The sequence below is a fragment of the Panthera onca genome, chromosome A1 (genome assembly GCF_046562875.1).
Source record: "Panthera onca isolate mPanOnc1 chromosome A1, mPanOnc1 haplotype 2, whole genome shotgun sequence".
NCBI classification, from domain to species: domain Eukaryota; kingdom Metazoa; phylum Chordata; class Mammalia; order Carnivora; family Felidae; genus Panthera; species Panthera onca.
Window position 1 is genome coordinate 37,226,654 of NC_138339.1, and position 20,347 is coordinate 37,247,000.

Below are 20,347 nucleotides of genomic sequence, written 5' to 3' on the forward strand. Positions count from 1 at the left end.
TCAAGAACTGCTTTTTGCCTGCTTATTCTACCAGTTTATTAATTCATTGGTTAAAATATCACACCAAAATTGTAGATTTGGGATTTTTCACTTTAAATCTGTGAGTCTTGCTTTATATCCTGCAAAGTTCTGTTTCAGTGCACGTAAGTTTTAATTGTCGTATTTTAGTGCATTGTTCGTTTTATCATCATGAAATATTTTCCTTCGTCACTTTTAATACATTGCATCTTCTGGCTTCACAGATGTTTCCCAGTTCTGATTCCCCACTGTGTGTACGGCCTAGAAACCTGGCTTCTGTTTCTATGTAGGTGCTGAGACCTTAGCCACTGTGGATTTCTAGGTGATAGTTACTCACTGCATGGGCCTAATGGCTTCAAATATGGCTTATTGCTGTATGTTCCTTCTCTGTTTCTGATGTCTAGACACGTAGACACTTTACTTTTTTCTTTTTCTTTTTTTTTTTTTAGGAGAGAGAGTGTGCCTCAGCAGTGGAGAGTGAAAGAGGGAGAGAGAGAAAGAATCTTAAGGGGGCTCCACACTCAGCGTGGAGCCCAGACTTAGGGCCTGATCCCATGACGTTGAGATTTTGACCTGAGCTGAAGTCAAGAGTCAGACAGTCAACCGACTGAGGTCCCTGGGACCCAGACACTTCACTTTTTTTATTCTGACATTGGAGATTCTATATCTATACCATTATCTATCTTCCTGTTACATATGCATACGTATATATGTATACATAGCAGGAAGAGATGCACATATGTACGTGATATATTCAGAAAGAAAACGAGAGCACACAAAAACAGGTGTTTCAACATGTGTTTCTTCTGCCATCCTGAAGTTGAAGTATACCTAATCTTTTCTTTCATTCTTTTTTTTTTTTAAGTTTATCCATTAATTTTGAAAGAGAGTGAGAGAAAGAGAACCAGAGGGGGAGGGGCAGAGAGAGGATCCAAAGCTGTGCTGACAGCCGGGAGCCGGATGTGGAGCTCAAACCCAAGAATGGTGAGATCATGACCTGAGCCAATGTTGGATGCTTAATCAACTGAGCTACTGAGGTTCCGCCCTAATCTTTTCTTAAATAGAAAATGTGACTAATTGGCATTACCATTCAATTTCTTGAATTGCAAATGCGTCTCTTTTTAATTTGGAATTAACTTTCCTGAGTAGTTTCATGAATATCCTCCTTGCTGTCCTGTGAAAGCTGTCCAAAGATTTCTGTAAAAGTTGCTAATGACTACTGAGTCCTTTCACTGGGAATGCATAGCTCCACTCCAGCAATACTACTGAGGTATTTCTATAGAAGGCCTTGTTAAGTGCTTACTGCTTTTAGAAATAGCACCTGGACTGATGCCCAAGCTTACATTAAGGAAATAGTATTAATGTGCCCTTAAAAAAACATCTTTTATAGCCTAGCAGGAAGAAAAATCACTTTACTTTCATAATTTGCTATATGTATTGCTGTCATCATCACTAATTATAGTATTGCAATAAAGTATTTATTTATTAAGTGTCTTTAGTTTGCCTTCTTCTATTAGTAAAGTTTATTTTCCTCAGTAGAATTTCTTGCTTCCTATTAAAATTTTAAATCATTTGATTGGATAAAAGATACGGATGATGACCAAAATAACTAATGGCAGAGAGACTGGTTAAGTTAATGCTTTGTTTTCTTTTATCATTCTATTTAGACTTAAAAATTCAAGCTCTTTTTTCTTTCTAAAATCAAGGCTTAAGGAGTTCTAAATCTCATTTAGCCAGACACATCCACTTATATCTTTAACAATTTTGAATGTGTATTGACAGATTTTCTTTCTTTCTTTGCCATGTACATTATAAGTTATGGTTTCATTTCATGGCAGTTAAATATTATAGTCATTTTCAGGAAGAGAAAAAAAGTTACCACAGTCTAACTACCTTTATACTGTCATACATGAATCATTTAGAAAATTTTAGGAAACTGTCCAACTGCATTTCTCATAAAACAATGCCAAGACTTATATCTGTGTAGCTTAGAAAATTGAGAAAATTAAGATAACTAAGTAAAACAAAAGAAATTAAATAAAGCACATTTTGCAGTACCATTGTAACCATGCAACTTGAACAAAGCCTACTAAGGAAAAATTTTGTTCAAATGCATTTTCTTCCATAACTTTCCAGCATTTTACATAATGTAGTCTAAATTAAAGATAAAGTAGATCTTTAAGATCTTTTGCAAATAAGCACAAAAAAGCTGTATTCTATTAAATGTCAATGACTGCACACTATAAAATTTTTTTGATGGTTATTTATTTTGAGAGAGACAAAGCATGAGCAGGGGAGGGGCAGAGAGAGAGAGGGAGAGAGACAATCCTAAGCAGGCTCCATGCTGTCAGTGCAGAGCCTAATGTAGGGCTCAATCCCATAAACCATGAGATCATGACCTGAGCCAGAATCAAGAGTTGGATGCTTAACTGACTGAGCCATCCAGGTGCTCCAATGACTGCAAATTATAAAGAAGATATGTTTCATTTTATTGTCAAGATTAGAATAGTTCTCCCATATATGGCTGAAGATTTTTGCAGAGGGAAAATGAAATAGTTTTTTTTTTTTTTTTTTTGAGAGAGAGAGAGAGAGCAGGAGAGAGGGGCAGAGGGAGAGAGAGTGAATGTTAAGCAGGTCCCATGCACAGCACAGAGCCCAACCTGGGGTTCCATTAAACAATCCTGTGATCATGACCTGAGCTGAAATCAGGAGTTGGATGCCAAAACTGACTGAACCACCCAGGCGCCCCATAGTTTATTTAAAGTTACATTATAGAGTTATTGAAATAACATAGCTTATTTCTATTGTATTTTCAAATAAGATTTATACAAATTTATAAAGGGGTTTTGTGGGGCACCTGGTTGGCTCAGTTGGTTAAGTGTCTGACTTCAACTCAGGTCATAATCTCACAGTTCATGGGTTTGAGCCCTGCATCAGGCTCTGTGCTGACAGAAACTGGAACCTGCTTTGGAATCTGTGTCTCTCTCTTTCTACCCACCCCCTCCCTCCATGCTTACTCTCTGTCTCTCCCTATTTTAAAAATTAATGTACGAGACAATTTGGGTTATAGATCAGAAAAAATCTTTCTGTTAGCATGTGTCCTTTCTGACACCTGTCCTTGAAGTGTATCTAATCTTTTCTTCAGCAGAACAATGTGATTAATTGGCATTAGCTTTAAATTAACCTGATGAAATGGTTATTAGTCTATATATATTTTCTAATTCTTGTTTGATATTTTTAATTTTTGTCTTGGCTTGATTAATTTATTCTCTTGAGAAAATTGTTACTTCATGTATATTTGCAAGTTTACTGGCATATATTTACTCGTTATGTTGTCTTATAATTTTTTTAATTCTTAATATAGCTTTACTTTGTGTCTGTTTTCATTTGCAGTGGAAATGGTTATTATCAATGGCAATGTGCAATAAAAATAATTACTTTGGTCATATCTTAGAACATATTAGTCTTTTCCAGTTGTATCGTTGACTCTCTTTAATCTTAAAATGTTAACAATTGCCATCCTTTTTTGTTTACTATAAGATGTAATTACTGAAATTACTTTCCTGTTTACTAAACACTTAAAGAACTTCAGATGAAAAGATATGACAGGAAAGCAGTTTCACTTTTAGTTCATCAAAAGTATGGATTTCCTCTCATATCAGTAAAATTTCTGAATGCATCACTTGTTTTTATCAGTAATCATTTTTCATTATACCAATGTGTTCACAGTTGCGTGAAAATATCATGGTGCTATTTTCTTTATTGGAGTTCCATACTTCCACATGGTTTTCTCTTGACAACTGAGAGAGTAGTGACTCATAAAGCACCCTCTGTAACAGAACATAATTGTTTAGGGGGTAAGAACACTCAAAGTGAGACAGTGGGTCAAAGTTGAAGAAGAGACCATGAGCATATAGATATCTTTAAACATAGAGCTCCACTGAAGAGTTCTGAAAGTCTGGCTCTATCTGCTCTTTTTGGCTCAGTGTGGAAATCACACAAGGAAAGTGCCTAAAGAATGAAGGAGGAAACAGAGGAGAAGACGAAGGGGAAACTAGAAAGGTAACTGGTAATTCCATATAAATTTTTAAAATTATATTGCTGAATTTATTTTAGTTTCTCAGGCTCTGTCTCAGAATAAATACAGTCATAACTTTGACAAAGTGATAGCTTTGTAATTCACAAGTAAAGGGAAAGACTTCATACTTCATCTATTCCAAATTGTTTTCAACATTAAGAACAGGCGACACAGACTGTGGCAAATATAAACACCACTGTGCACTCGATACGACTCGGCCATTAAGCTTTTACTTTGCTTTATTTTTTGTTAATAGAAAAGCTGTTGCCTGGCAGTCTGTCTATAAATACTTGTATGTAAATGAGGGTGCCTTTGAATTTGAAAGAGAGAATAGTGCTGACATTGTGACAGGCCACTCATATTACACTTTCATAACTACTCTCAAGTAAACATTGGAAACATTGTGCAATCTCAATATATTATTAAATAGTCAGGTTGATGCAAAATACTTTAATTTCACATTTTTCATGATATGGACTTGAGCTTTAGGCTTTAGCACAAGTTATTTGGACATTGATACCATCTATGTATGTCTTCCAATAGTGTCGAGATTGTTGAAAAATATATATCTTACTTGACCTCCCAACTTAAATCTTCAAAAATGATTTCCCAAGGTCACATTCCTTAACAAAACCTTACTGGAGACTAAAAGAAAGGTTCAACCCTGTGACCCTCCCTTGTTCCTGCGTGGCAGCCACAGTGAGCATCTTCTAGCTCTTCCAAGGTTCCACAGTCCCCAGGTTCTCACCTTTATGTTGCCTGCTTTTTGCTGAACTGTGTCCACCACCCTTCTAGCTAAGCCCTACGTCATGTGTGAGTAAAAACCTTTACTCCTTGGACTCCCACATTAGATCAATCCCCTCTGTCACATGCACATTTAGGTCTCAGTATTTCCTTTCATACCACTTCTCACAGTTTGACATTGAGTGAGGACAAATTTATAACCACTGTTACAAATTGCACTATAAGGTCCCTGAGTAAAAATCGACGTTATTGATTTTACTCACCATTTTATCTTCACAATGTAGTACAGTACTTAGGATCTAGTAGGTGCATAATAAATAATTTTGACCGAACAGATATGACACATGGTCATTATAACTTTTTTTTTATGTTGATGAAAAAGCACAAATAGAATTTGCATTGTTTTGTAATTTATATAGGTGAATTCAGATAGTCCAAGAGTGCTATTATGTTTGCAATGGACACAAGAGTAGTTTTTCTGAAAATACAGTAGTTCCTTTTTATCCACAGTTTCACTATCCGCAGTTTCAGTTACCTGCAGTCAGCCATGGTCCGGAAACAGATGATCCTCCTTCTGAAGTATCCTCAGGTCAGTGTCAGCTTAAAGCTGTCACAATGCCTACATCATTCACCTGGCTTCATCTTATCAGGCATTTTATCATCCCACATAATCATAAGGGTAAGTACAGTACAATAAGATATGTTGAGAGAGAGACCACATTCACATAATTTTAGGTATATTGTTATTATTGTTCTACTTAAGTATTAGTCTTTGTTAATCTCTTATTGTGCCTAATCTATAAATTAAACCTTATCATAGATACATAAGTACAGGGAAAAAGCACAGTATAATTAGGGTTCTATGCTATCTGCCATTTCAGGCATCCGCTGGGAGTCTTGGAACACATTCCCCACTGTGGTGGCAGCATGTGCCCTTCTTATTCTCTTTTCTCTCCACCATGTTTAGAATTTTTAAGTATCTTAGAAAATACATAATGAGAAAATGTGATCGTATCTTAGTTTGAGTTTCACCACAAGTAAGCCTTAAAAAAGAGGATTCAAGTGTAAATAATTTAGATGGGAAACACTGGTAGCAGAGGGAGGAAGTGAAAGAGGGAATAGAGACAAACTTAAATAGCATATGACATAATAATTTAACAAAATAACAAGAGTGTTTTATTAGGCAAATTACCATTGTAGACGTTGGGAGCTAATGTAGAACATGTACCTTATTCAGACTGAAGGACAAGGAATCTCGAGTGTTTAAACACTGTCTTCCATCAGTTGTGGCTGCTTGGGGGGTTGTAAATTTCCTGAGGCTTTCAGACTGCTACTGTGCACCCGCAGAACAGCCTCAGACTGCCAGAAAAAACCTTCAGACAGATGTACATGCTGTCTTTGGAAGTCTACTGGTGTGTGTGACAATGCTAAGAACCTAGGGGATATGGCAGGGCACAGAGTTTGCCCCCAATAGGCTTCATAAATATTTCTCAGTATACTGTATGATATTTTTTTCAAATTTTAGTATTATTCTAGTTCTGTGAAAAATGCTGTTGGTATTTCGATAGGGATTGCATTAAATCTGTAGATTGCGTTGGGAGTATGGACATTTTAACAATATTGGTTCTTCTGATGAATAAAGCATGGAATGCCCCTCCCTTTACCTGAGTCATCTTCAATTTCTTTCATCAACATTTTATAGTTTTCAGAGTCTTTCACCTCCTTGGTTGAGTTTATTCCTAGGTATTTTATTCTTTTTGATGCAATTGTAAGTGGGATTGTTTTCTTAATTTCCCTTTGTGCAACTTAATGACTAGTGTATTGAAGTGCAGTGGATTACTGTATATTAATTTTATATCCCACAGCTTTACTGAATTCATTTATCAGTTCTAGTAGATTTTTTTGATGGAGTCTTTAGGTTTTCTATATATAGTATTCATGCATTCTGCAAAAATTCATGATTTTACTTTTTTCTTACCAATTTGAATGCCTTTTTTTTTTTTTTTTTTTTTTTTTTGTCTTTTTCTTGCCTGATTGTTGTTGGCTAGGACTTCCAGTGCTATGCTGAAGAAGAGTGGGCATCTTTGTCTTGTTCCTGATCTTAGAGGAAAAGCTTTTGGCTTTTCACCACTGAGTATGAATTTAGCTCTGGGTTTTTCATATATGGCCTTTATTATGTTGAGGTATGTTCCCTTTAAAATCTGTTTTGTTGAGAATTTTTATCATGAATGGCTATTATACTTGGTCAAAACCTTTTTATATATTTATTGAGATGATCATATAGCTTTTATCCTTTCCTTCTTAATGCAGTGTATCATGTTGATTGATTTGTGAGTTTTGAGCCAAACTTGCATCCCTGGAATAAATCCCATTTGATCTCGGTGAATGATTGTTTTAAATGTATAACTGAATGTGGTTTGCGAATATTTTGTTGAGGACTTTTGCATCTGTGTTCATTAGAGATCCTGCCCTATAGTTTATTTGTAGCATCTTTTTCTGGTTTTGGTATAAAGGTAATACTATCCTTGTAAAGTGAACTTGGAAGCTTTCTTTCCTCTTCTATTTTTTGAAATACTTTGAGAAAAATAAGCATTAACTCTTTCTCAAATGTTTGGTGGAATTCACTATGAATCCCTACTGTCCTGGGTTTTTATTTGCGGGGAGTTTTTTGATTACTGATTCAATTTCATTGCTAGTAATTGGTCTGTTCAAATTTTCTACTTCTTCCTGATTCAATTTTGGGAGCTTATATATTTCTAGGGATTTATCCATTTCTTCTAGTTGGCATCTAAGTTTCCATAATATTCTCTTATAATCCTTTTTATTTCTGTTGTGTCAGTTGTTATTTCTTGTCCCTTATTTCTGATTTTATTGGAGTCCTCTCTATTTTTTCTTGATGAGTCTGGCTAAAGGTTTATCAATTTTATCTTTTTAAAGAACCAGTTCCTGGTTTTATTTATCTTTTCTTTTAGTCTCTATTTCATTTATTTCCGCTTTAATCTTTATTATTCCCTTCCTTCTATTGGGTTTGGGCTTTGCTCTTCTTTATCTAGACATCTCTTTTTGCTTTAGATCAATGAATCCTGTTTTTCTTCTAGATATTTCCACTTACCTGGCTTAAAGTCATCCTTTTACTCAAACTAAACAAAAGACTAAAGCTAAATTCATGACCTTGTCTTCTTTTAGGACTCGTTAACTCAGTTAATGGCATCACCATCTACCCAATTTCACAAGCCAGAAACTGAAGAGTCATCTTGCATCCACAAGACCTGCAAAGTTCTTTTCCTTGCCTAGCTCTTCAGCCTCATCTGATATCGCTTTTTCTCTCACGTGGGGCTCCAACCACTCTAGCCTTCTAGGTTTTCGAATCTCTTATGTTCTGCTTCCCCAGTCCTTTGCACTAGCATTTATCTCATCTTAGCACACCTCTTCTTGCCTAGATCCTCCAACTCATGATCTAGACTTCAGTTCAAATGATTAGTTCCCATAAAACCCTTACCTGACCATCCAATTTTTCTTCTACATTCTTAGAACAATATTCAGCTTTCTCCTACGGTTCTTAGCAAGGTTATTAATTAGAAGGTCCTTGGTCCCTGGAATGTAGTCAGATGTGAATAGTTACTCTTTGTTAAGTATATGAATGGTCTGGGTCTTGATTTTAGTGTGAAACTCTGTCCACCCTGCCCTGTATAGGAACTTTGCCATTGCAGACAAACCTATCATGTTTAAATTTTTTTTCCACATTTCTATAAACTATATACTATCTATTAGCAGTCATATATAACAATAAAGACAGGGACTCCACCCTCTTTGAAAACTTAACTTTAAATCCTCAGCTCTTTAGAAAGGTCTACTATACTTAAAAAAAAAAAAAAAGCCTATGTACTTTACTACATACATCTTATTATGGACCACTTCCTTTCACTTTCAAAGTAAATATATCCAATAGAAAACATCTATTCTATGAAGGTAAAGTAGAAGGTTGTGTCTGGGGAAGTTGTAACTAAGGAAAGATGTTTAAGTCATTCAGACAGTAGTGATTCTTCAGTTGCAAAGGCATTAATTATGTGAGACATTAGAAGGACTTCCAATGTTCCTAAACTTTGTAGACAATAAATATATTGGAAGAAATAGAGAAACTGGCTACCATCTGTTTTTTAAACTATAAACCATTTAGATTTATCAATGGATACATTTAGGAAACAACCTTAGATTTGAGAAAGCTCAATATTCTTCACGGGAAGAAATATTACCTTTCTCTCTTTCTTCAAAGGAGTGGCCATATTAGATACATCATGACATCTTATATTTCACCGAATGACTACCTTTACCAGATAAATTCTCCTGCAGTGACACAATCCAGCTACATATCCCACCTTGTAAAAGAACAATCTTGAGCCTTCCTTTATTTGATTGCTAACTACTCTAGAGACTTCCCTCAATAGCTCCAGTCCTGATTATTCTTTACCCTGTGCCCTTGAATTCCAAAATGTAAATCAAACTCATGTGTATTACTTATCTCACCTACTGCATGTCATTGCTTTGCAAGCACAGCATGGACTACTTGAACAGTATAAGTTACAGGTACGAATATAACTGAAATAATTATCAATTATTTTTCTGAGAGTGCTAAGAACACTGAATGGTGAATTGCTGCTATGAGTATTTTTCTATGCTAAAATGTATCCAAAAATTGCTGTTTTCTTTCCTATTGCTTTTTAAGTTTCTTTATTTTGAGAAAGAGAGAGACAGGGAGAGAGAGAGGGAGAGAAAGGGAGAGAGAGAGAGAGAGAGAACGAGAACACACAAGCAGAGGAGGGGCATAGAGAGAGAGAGAGCAGGAGAGAGAATCCCAGGCAGGCTCCACATTCAGCACAGAGCCCAATGTAGGGCTTGATCTCACAAACCAGTATCAAGAGTCTGATGTTTAGCTGACAGCCACCCAGGTGCCCCATCTTCCGTATTGTTTTATCCCATACCAAATAGGCTTGAAATGCAGGGTGTTTTTTTTTTTTATTTACATTTTTGTACAAGGAAGTGCAGATTTTATGCCATTAAAGCAATGATTTCTAGAAACCATAACCTAACATATATTTTCTAAATTTTCCTTAGAAGAATGTTTTGGAATTTTGAAATTTTCTACCTAGAGATAGCATAATTGAGACATGAATTTATTTTAAGTTTTAGATTGTTGGCCCATTCTCACTAAAGTTTTATTATAGATATTTATAGAACTTGAGGAATAGTAATATATTAAGACACTTCTTCACAAGATTTGCTTGTGCTAAACTTGAAAAAAAACCTGATATATTAATAAAATGCATAATCTGAAGAATTTGCTAAACTTTAACGATATTATTACTTACACAAATAATAAAGCATAGAGATATAAACTTTACATTTGCTTTGCTTAGTAATTAATATAATGAACTGGGGAAATATTTAACAAACATTAATACTTGCAAGGTTAGAAATGAAAAATTTTAACGTGAAATTTTCACAAAAGCTTTCATAATTCTTATTGAGAAAGAATGGTGATAAATTTTCACAAATGTAATCATTTAAGCTAGACATGTTTCATCTATTGCCTTACTCTTGCTAACAGTGTTATTTCTTATTATTACGGTTATTTTGCTTGCACATTATCAGTAAAGTATAGACTCAGCTAAAAATGATAACTGTGATTTTTGTCAAGATTGTAGAGCTTAGATTTACAAGTCCCATTAATCTCGATGTCAGCAATCTGTAACACTCCAGTTTTTCAGTCTGTTTCCTAGTTAAATGTTTATGTATGTATCTAAACTTCTGCCATGCTGCTACACAATCTTAATGATTAGGAATGTAACTGCCCCAAATAATGTCGTTCTAAATAATAATATTGGAAATATTATTAAATATCATAATAAAATCAGAAATTTAACCACCCTAAATAATGTTACTCAGCACTGAGATACCTTAATTTCACTATGCCATTGCTTAACTTCTAGTTACATAATTTGTTTCAATGTCTTTGTTTTACTGTATAACAAACACTAAAATGAATATTTTCCAGCAAATAATTGTTTAGAAGATTTATTTGAATTTTCAAGTACATTTCCTTTTTAAAAATCAATTTTATGGAGATATAATTTAAATATAATAAAATGCACAATTTATACAGATCAATGAGTTTTGACAAATGTACACTTCCATGACCATCAATAAGGACATAGAAAATTTTCATCACCTCGGACAGTTCCCTCGAGCCTCTTGCAGTCAATCCCATCCTCCCCACAAATTCCCCATCCCAAGGCCACTTATCAGCTTTCTGTCACCACATGTTAGTTTGGCATATTCTAGGATGAGGTATAATAATGAGATATAATAAATAATCATACAGTATTTATTTGAGTGTCTGGCTCTTTGGGTTCAACATAATATTTTTGAAGTTCATCCATGTCATTATCTGTACCAGTAGCTTATTTGTCTGTATTGCTGAGTAGTATTCCACTGTTTGAATTTGTCATGCCTTCATGTGTTGAAGGACATTTGGGTTGCCTCCAGTTTAGGAGATTATGAATAAACCTTTGTCAACATTCTTATACAAGTCTTTTTGTGGACATAGTTTTTTTTCTCTCTCTTGGAAAAATACCTAAGAGTAGAATTTCTGAGACATAGAGTAGGTGTATGTTTATTTTTTAAGAAAGTATTCAACCATTTTCCAAAGTAGGTGTACCATTTCACATTCCAACCAGCAATATATGTGTGCCAGCTGTGCCATATTCTTGCCGACATTTATCACTCCAGTCATTCTAGGACTATAGGACAATGAGACCACACAGCTTCATGTCTGGAGACTGCAGGATTTCTGAGATTGGGAAACAATGAAAATATAAGACTTTTAGACTGTGAGATTGTAAAGTAATGCAATCTTTCAATTTCCTGGTCCAAGATTTGACTATTCAGTGAAATATTCATGTAAGACCATAAACGAGGGAAGAGCATTTTCTTTGCATTTGAAGTTTCCTCAGACTCAGACTCACATTGGCTCAAAAGTTGATAAGGTTTGGCAAAGTTCTCTTAGTCAAAGCCAAGATTGTTCTTGAGCTGGAGGCTTGTTGCTCCATCTATCTTGATCCCAACCACAGCAAGTACGCCAAGTAAAAGGGCTCTCCATCGCGTTCTCACCCATGAAGAGTTTGTTTCTCTGGAAAGTTTAGTTCTTTTAGATTTATTTGTGCCTATGAAACAGGATTTTCCACATAATGGTGGTTTTGAACAGAAGTTTAAATTTTTGTTGTATTGGGTCACTTGTGTCAGTGGGAATTAAGGTCTTTCATGATTTTTTTATATCCTAACTGTAAGCAGAACTCTTACTTTTTTTAACTGATTTCAATGATTTTCTAAGGATACATTCCCAGAAGAACATTATTAAGTCAAGGATAATAAATATTTTTGTGACAATTGTCAAAATAATGATAGTATGATGAGTATTAGTTATCAAAAGAAAATTGTGCTCTCTTTTTCACACTTTTTCTCACATTACAGATTTGAAACAGGACTCATCGAATTTTACTGCATTCACTTTGTTAAAATGTTTGTATCTTGCTCTCAAGCTTATTTGCATTATATACTCTCCCCTCATCTATTTAACACTCATTTATTCAGGAGCAGTCTTAGAAAATGACCTTTCCTTCACTTCTACAGACAAAATGAAATAACTGAGAGTAACTGATAATGAGTATGGGGTTTCTTTTTGGAGTGATTAAAGTTTTCTAAAATTGATTGTGTGGTATGTTGCACAACTCTGAATATGATAAAAATCACTGAATTGTACACTTTACATGGGTGAATTATCTGGCATAAGGATGTTATCACAATAAAGCTGTTATTTAAAAATGAAATAAGGGAATAAAATATGAATGTTAATGAAGCTTCTATGATATGTGTCCAACAACTGAATTCTTACCCAACTGAAAATGAAAATTGACTTTATGGGGCACTGAAAAAAGAAAAAAAATCTGATCTACCAGAACATTATCATAATAAATATAACAAGAATGAAATACATTTTTAATTGAAGTCAGGCACTGAGCTACACATTTTAAATGAATTATCTCATTTGATCTTTGTATGAACTCTCAAGAGTTACAGTTCTTTATTACATATCCTTGTAGATGAAAAAACTGATATTTAAATCAAAGCAAGTAACTGGAAGATTCAAGACTGAAACCTCAGATTTGTCTGATGGAATTGTTTTGGATCCATTGCTTCCTAATGTTAGAGCTTAACATTCAAGACTATTCCATTGCTGTAGATTGTGGCCCAAAACTCCACACATGCAGATATGCACACTCAAAGTCATGCAAAGTATAATAAACATTTTTCAGGACAAAAAAAATTAGCCTGCTCTGGTGAAAACCTAGATATAGAAATCCTAAAAGCCTAAACTGAGAAACCCTAAATTCCTTGGAGGTTAACTGGAAGCCAGTTCAACCTGGCTGTAAGTTTATAGCTGTGCTCATGTTCAACACAAGTTTAAAACCTCATTGATCCAGTGTCTAACCACAATAATAGTACCTTAGGTTCTATGACACTTTATAGGTAATGAAGATATTATAATGGTTAAACAACTTATGGCCAGCCTTTTGAGAATTATCAAATATTAGTTTTGCAAGACATCTTTGAAATTTTAATTTTTAATGTTTATTTATTTAGAGACAGAGAATGTGCAAGCAGGGGAGAGACAGAGAGAGAGAGAGAGAGAGAGAGAGAGAGAGAGAGAACTGCAAGCAGGCTCCACACTGTCAGCGCAGAGTTCTATGAGGGGCTCCATTTCACAAACAATGAGATCATGACCTGAGCAGAATCAAGAGTCAGACACCTAACCAACTGAGCCACTCAGGCACCCCTGAAATTTCATTTTGTTAATAAGGACACATTTCCCAGAGAAGTGAAAGCAATTTTCCAAGGTAAAGCGTCTTGAGTAAAAAAGGGAACTATTTCAGGTGTCATGAAGCAGGTCCAGGAATCCTTTTACCACATTGTATCGATTATTACTGATCAATAAATGTTCATACCCTTTCTCTTCTTCAGTCCCTAGTAAATGCCCAACACTGGCCCAATAATTACACACAACACTGCCTCTCTGGTTTCTAGTACACTCTGCTCTCTGATTGCAAACTCTGGGAATAAACTTGGCATTATTCCAGGCTCTGCGTCTGCCAAGTCCAATTTCATCAGGGAGTAATAAAGAACAACAATACCCATTTTTGCTTTGACGTTCAAAGAACACTTCTGGATCATTGAATTCTGGACAGCATCTCATCTGTAGGATGCAAATTATTCTAATTACAACAAGTTTACCTTATTAAAAAAAGAAAGAACACCTGCTTTTTCAAGACAACATCCCCTAAACACTACTGAATTAAATAAAATTAAATTTGTTTGCATTTAATAGTAGTTAGGAAAGAAAGAAAAAGAGACAAGGAATTGTATTTGCCACTAGAGAAAGCATTGGATAGCTAGTGAACTTTAAGGAAGGAACACCTTAGGGTTTTTTTTATATTGTGTACATTTCTACTGTGTGCACTCAATAAAGAATACACAAAGCATATAAACCTTGTAAATAATTTTAGGGTTGGCATTCCAAAATGAACTACTCCTTTTAGAAATACAATTAAACCTCAGGAACTGAGATTTGCATTATACATAAGCAAATTTTTCAGGTAACTAAGGCTTATAGCTCCAAGGTGCATCACTGTGTTTATTTTGTTATTCGTTCTGTAAGTGTAAATTCCATATAAGCCTACTGTGTTCGCCAGGCACTAGGCTAACCTTGTGGTACAACAGAAAACATGGTCCCCATCCTTATGGAGTTTTTGTAATGTGAGATATGATCATTACAGAAGATATTTTTGCCTCTACAACCAAAGGTAATCTATGTATGTTCATATAGTCTTGATGGCTTTTGATGAACATCCATTATTGAACTAAAGTACTAGGACTATGTTTTAGACTTTGTGTCTCTTCCTCTTGAACAGAAGTGTGCCAGTTTCTACGGTACCAACTGTATACAAATTCACCAAGCTCGTAGTATTTTTTTCTATTTTTATTTATTTTTTTCTTTTCATTTCTCTACTTTATTTTATTTTTCAATTTACATCCCAATTAGTTAGTATATAGTACAACAATGATTTCAGGAGTAGATTCCTCACCCGTTTAGCCCACCGCCCCTCCCACAACCGCTCCAGTAACCCTCTGTTTGTTCTCCATATTTAAGAGTTTCTTATGTTTTGTCCCCCTCCCTGTTTTTATATTATTTTTGCTTCCCTTCCCTTGTGTTCATCTGTTCTGTGTCTTAAAGTCCTCATATGAGTGAAGTCATATGATTTTTGTCTTTCTCTGACTGACTAATTTCACTTAGCATAATACCCTCCAGTTCCTTCCATGTAGTTGGAAATGGCAAGATTTCATTCTTTTTGATTGCCGAGTAATACTCCATTGTGTGTGTGTGTGTGTGTGTGTGTGTGTGTGTGTGTGTGTGTGTATGTATATATAAATATATATACCACATCTTCTTTATACATTCATCCATTGATGGACATTTGGGCTCCTTCCATACTTTGGCTATTGTTGATAATGCTGCTATAAACATTGGGGTGCATGTGCCCCTTCAAAACAGCATACCTGTATCCTTTGGATAAATACCTAGTAGTGCAATTGCTGGGTTGTAGGGTAGTTCTATTTTTAATTTTTTAAGGAACTTCCATACTGTTTCCAGAGTGGCTGCACCAGTTTGCATTCCCACCAACAATGCAAAAGAGATCCTCTTTCTCCGCATCCTCACCAACATCTGTTGTTGCCAGAGTTGTTCATGTTAGCCATTCTGACAGGTGTGAGGTGGTATCTCGTTGTGGTTTTGATTTGTATTTCCCTGATGATGAGTGATGTTGTGCATTTCTTCGTGTGTTGGTTGGCCATCTAGATGTCTTCTTTGGAAAAGTGTCTATTCACGTTTTTTGCCCATTTCTTCTGGATTATTTGTTTTTTGGATGTTGAGTTTGATAAATTCTTTATAGGAGATTAAAGGAAGTTGGTGGCATAGGAGGATGCTGGGCTCACCGCGTACTGCTGATCACTTAGATTCTACCTACACCTGCCTAAATAACCCAGAAAACCACCAGAAGACTAGAAGAATAGATTCTCTGGAGCCAAGCGCAGACAAGAGGCCCACGGAAGAGGGTAGGAAGGTCGGCGAGGGGTGCGCACTACACGGACTGGCTGAAGGGAGCCAGGGCGGAGGGGCGGCCCACCGGCAAAGCAGAGCCCCTGAGTCTGGCTTGCAAAAGCGGAGGGGCCAGACAGAATGTGTTCTGACAGCAAGCGGGACTTAACATCTGGAAGGTTATAAGTTAACAGCTCTGCTCGGAGAGCAGGAGGGCTGGAGGACAACAGGAGGGAGAGTTGTTGAGCCCCAGAGGATAGAGCTCAGCTTGGCGGGGAACAAAGGCACTCGCCAGCGCCATCCCCCTCGCCCATCCCCCAGCCAAAATCCCAAAGGGAACCAGTTCCTGTCAGGGAACTTGCTTGCACCGCGCAAACATCTGCTGTGCTTCTGCAGATCCATCCCTCCGGGGGTGGCGTGTCTGACTCCCTCCCGGTGCCGCAGGGTCCCTCCCGAAGTGGATCACCGAAGGATAAACGAGCTGAGCCTACCCCTTCCGCCCCCGTGCACCTTGCCGATCCACCCCAGCTAATACGCCACATCCCCAGCATCACAAGCCTGGCAGTGTGCAAGTAGCCCAGATGGCCCATGCCACTCCACAGTGAATCCTGCCCCTAGGAGAGAGGAAGAGAAGGCACACACCAGTCTGACTGTGGTCCCAATGGTGGGCTGGGGCAGATATCAGGTCTTACTGGGGCCCCGCCCACCAACACAAGTTATTCAAGACAGCACAGGGAAGTACCCTGCAGTTCCGCACCACTCCAGGGACTATCAAAAATGACGAAATGGAAGAATTCCCCTCAAAAGAATCTCCAGGAAATAATGACAGGTAACGAACTGATCAAAAATGATTTAAACAATATAACAGAAAGTGAATTTAGAAAAATAGTCATAAAATTAATCTCTGGGTTTGAAAACAGTATAGAGGAAAGCAGAGAATCTATTGCTACAGAGATCAAGGGACTAAGGAACAGCGAGGAGGAGCTAAAAAATGCTATAAATGAGCTGCAAAGTAAAATGGAGACAACCACAGCTCAGATTGAAGAGGCAGAGGAGAGAATAGGGGAGCTAGAAGATAAAACTAGGGAAAAAGAGGAAGCTGAGAAAAAGAGAGATAAAAAAATCCAGGAGTATGAGGGGAAATTAGAGAACTAAGTGATGCACTAAAGAGAAATAATCTACGCATAATTGGTATTCCAGAGGAGGAAGAGAGAGGGAAAGGTGCTGAAGATGTACTTGAAGAAATAATAGCTGAGAACTTCCCGGATCTGGGGAAAGAAAAAGGCATTGAAATCCAAGAGGCACAGAGAACTCCCTTCAGACATAACTTGAATCGATCTTCTGCACGACATATCATAGTGAAACTGGCAAAATACAAGGATAAAGAGAAAATTCTGAAAGCAGCTAGGGAGAAACGTGCTCTAACATATAAAGGGAGACCGATAAGACTCGTGACAGATCTCTCTACTGAAACTTGGCAGGCCAAAAAGGAATGGCAGGAAATCTTCAATGTGATGAACAGAAAAAAATATGCAGCCAAGAATCCTTTATCCAGAAAGTCTGTCATTTAGAATAGAAGGAGAGATAAAGGTCTTCCCCAACAAACAAAAACTGAAGGAATTCGTCACCACTAGACCACCCCTACAAGAGATCCTAAGGGGGATCCTGTGAGACAAAGTACCAGAGACATCACTACAAGCATGAAACCTACGGACATCACAATGACTCTAAACCCATATCTTTCTATAACACTGAATGTAAATGGATAAAATGTGCCAACCAAAAGACATAGGGTATCAGAATGGATAAAAAAACAAGACCCATCTATTTGCTGTCTACAAGAGACTCATTTTAGACCTGAGGACACCTTCAGATTGAAAGTGAGGGGATGGAGAACTATTTATCATGCTATTGGAAGCCAAAAGAAAGCTGGAGTAGCCATACTTATATCAGACAAACTAGACTTTAAATTAAAGGCTGTAACTAGAGATGAGGAAGGGCATTATATAATAATCACAGGGTCTATCCATCAGGAAGAGCTAACAATTATAAATGTCTATGCGCCGAATACGGGAGCCCCCAAATATATAAAACAATTACTCACAAATGTGAGCAACCTTATTGATAAGAATGTAGTAATTGCAGGGGACTTTAACACTCCACTTACAGAAACGGATAGATCATCTAGACACATGGTCAATAAAAAAAACAAGGGCCCTGAATGACACATTGGATCTGATGGACTTGACAGATATATTTAGAACTCTGCATCCCAAAGCAACAGAATATACTTTTTTCTCGAGTGCACATGGAACATTCTCCAAGATAGATCACATACTGGGTCACAAAACAGCCCTTCATAAGTATACAAGAATTGAGATCATACCATGCATACTTTCAGACCACAATGCTATGAAGCTTGAAATCAACCACAGGAAAAAGTCTGGAAAACCTCCAAAAGCATGGAGGTTAAAGAACACCCTACAAAAGAATGAATGGGTCAACCAGGCAACTAGAGAAGAAATTAAAAAATATATGGAAACAAACAAAAATGAAAATACAACAATCCAAACGCTTTGGGATGCAGCGAGGCAGTCCTGAGAGGAAAATACATTGATAAATTCTTTATAGATTTTGGATACTAACCTTTTATCTGATATGTCGTTTGAAAATATCTTCTCCCATTCCATCAATTGCCTTTTAGTTTTGCTGATTGTTTCCTTAACTGTACAGAAGCTTTTTACTTTGATGGCGTCCCAGCTCAGAGTATTTTCCATTCTTTCAGTTTTTAGTCATCCATGCAAGATGAAACCAGATAAGCAAACTTGTTAAAAATTGTATTCTTGGTAAGTGGGACTCTGAAATAGGTCCCTATAAAATACCTGGTCACTTGCAAGGGCTCTGGGAAACTTCTTCAGTGTTTTGAAGAGAACTTCGGGTTCACATATTTGCTAAAATGTGGAGCTCCCTGTCAATGAAATTACCCATAGTTAATTCCATTCTCTGCAAGATGTTAGAAGAAGAGAAAATTGGTCACTGGGCTGCTTGAGCTTCCCTAACAAAATACCATAGAGTGATCAGCTTACACAACAGAAAATTATTTCCTCACTGTCCAAATAAAAAATTATTTTCTCACTGGCCCAAAGTCCAGGATCTAGGTCCAAGAGGACCAGTGTCCTGGGGAAACTGTCTTCCTGGTTTGCACGTGGCCCCTTCTCACTGTGTCCTCACATGGCAGAGAGAGGGAATGAGCTCTCTGGGGTCTCTTCTTATAAAAACACTAATTTTATCATACAAAGGCCTCCATTTTATGACCTCATTATCTTAATTACTTCCTTATGAGTTAGGGTTTTACCATATGAATCTGGGAGGGGGGAGGCACACAAATATCCGTAACAGGTGATTAAACTAAATGATATAATAATTATTATTTTAATAGTAATGTGTATGGTTATTTATTTTAGTGAATTTGGTTAAATTTGTAGTCAAACTCAGAAATGACGTCTTTTCTTTGGATCTCTTAAAAAAGGATATGAAAGGACTACGGCTTGCAATTAATCTTTAGAATCAAAGATTTTGGGAGTGCCTGGGAGGCTCAGTCAGTTGAGCATCCAACTTCATCTCAGGTCATGATCTCAAGGTTGTGGGTTCGAGCCCTGTTTCAGGCTCTGTGCTGACAGCTCAGAGCCTGGAAACTGCTTTAGATTCTGTGTCTTCCTCTCTCTCTCTACCCCTTTGCACTCATGCTCTATCTATCCTCCCCCTCAAAAAAAAGAATCAAAGATCTTTGTTTTCACTGTATTTTTTAAAATGCTATAGACCTCAATGAGTGCAAAAATAACCTTTACTATTATCAAACACGTATGTGTCTCAATGTCCGATTAAAAGTTGTATTAAGCATTTTCATTGTGAGATTGATATTACTGTTTGATGAGTGAATGAAAGAGCAAAATTCACGGATCAAATTTGTTTTTCAGTACAGTCTCCAAATAAGGATAAGGTTTGGTTGCTATGAAGCTTTCCACTTACATTTTCTTTAAAAGGTTATAATGACAGTTTTCAATAACTGTCCTTAATACAGTGGTTGTAAAACTAATCAAGTGTAGTGATCCTTCCTCTGGAAATTCCTCAGACTTCATTTAATGGATCTTTAAATTGTTTGTCCAGACATAGGTCAATGAATTAACTAGTGGTTTTGTTGGTGGTGGTGGGGTCTGATGGGATGATATAAAAACAAAAAACACTAGTTTTTCCTTCATAGTAAAGTAAATATACATTATAAATATTTTTATTTCTATATC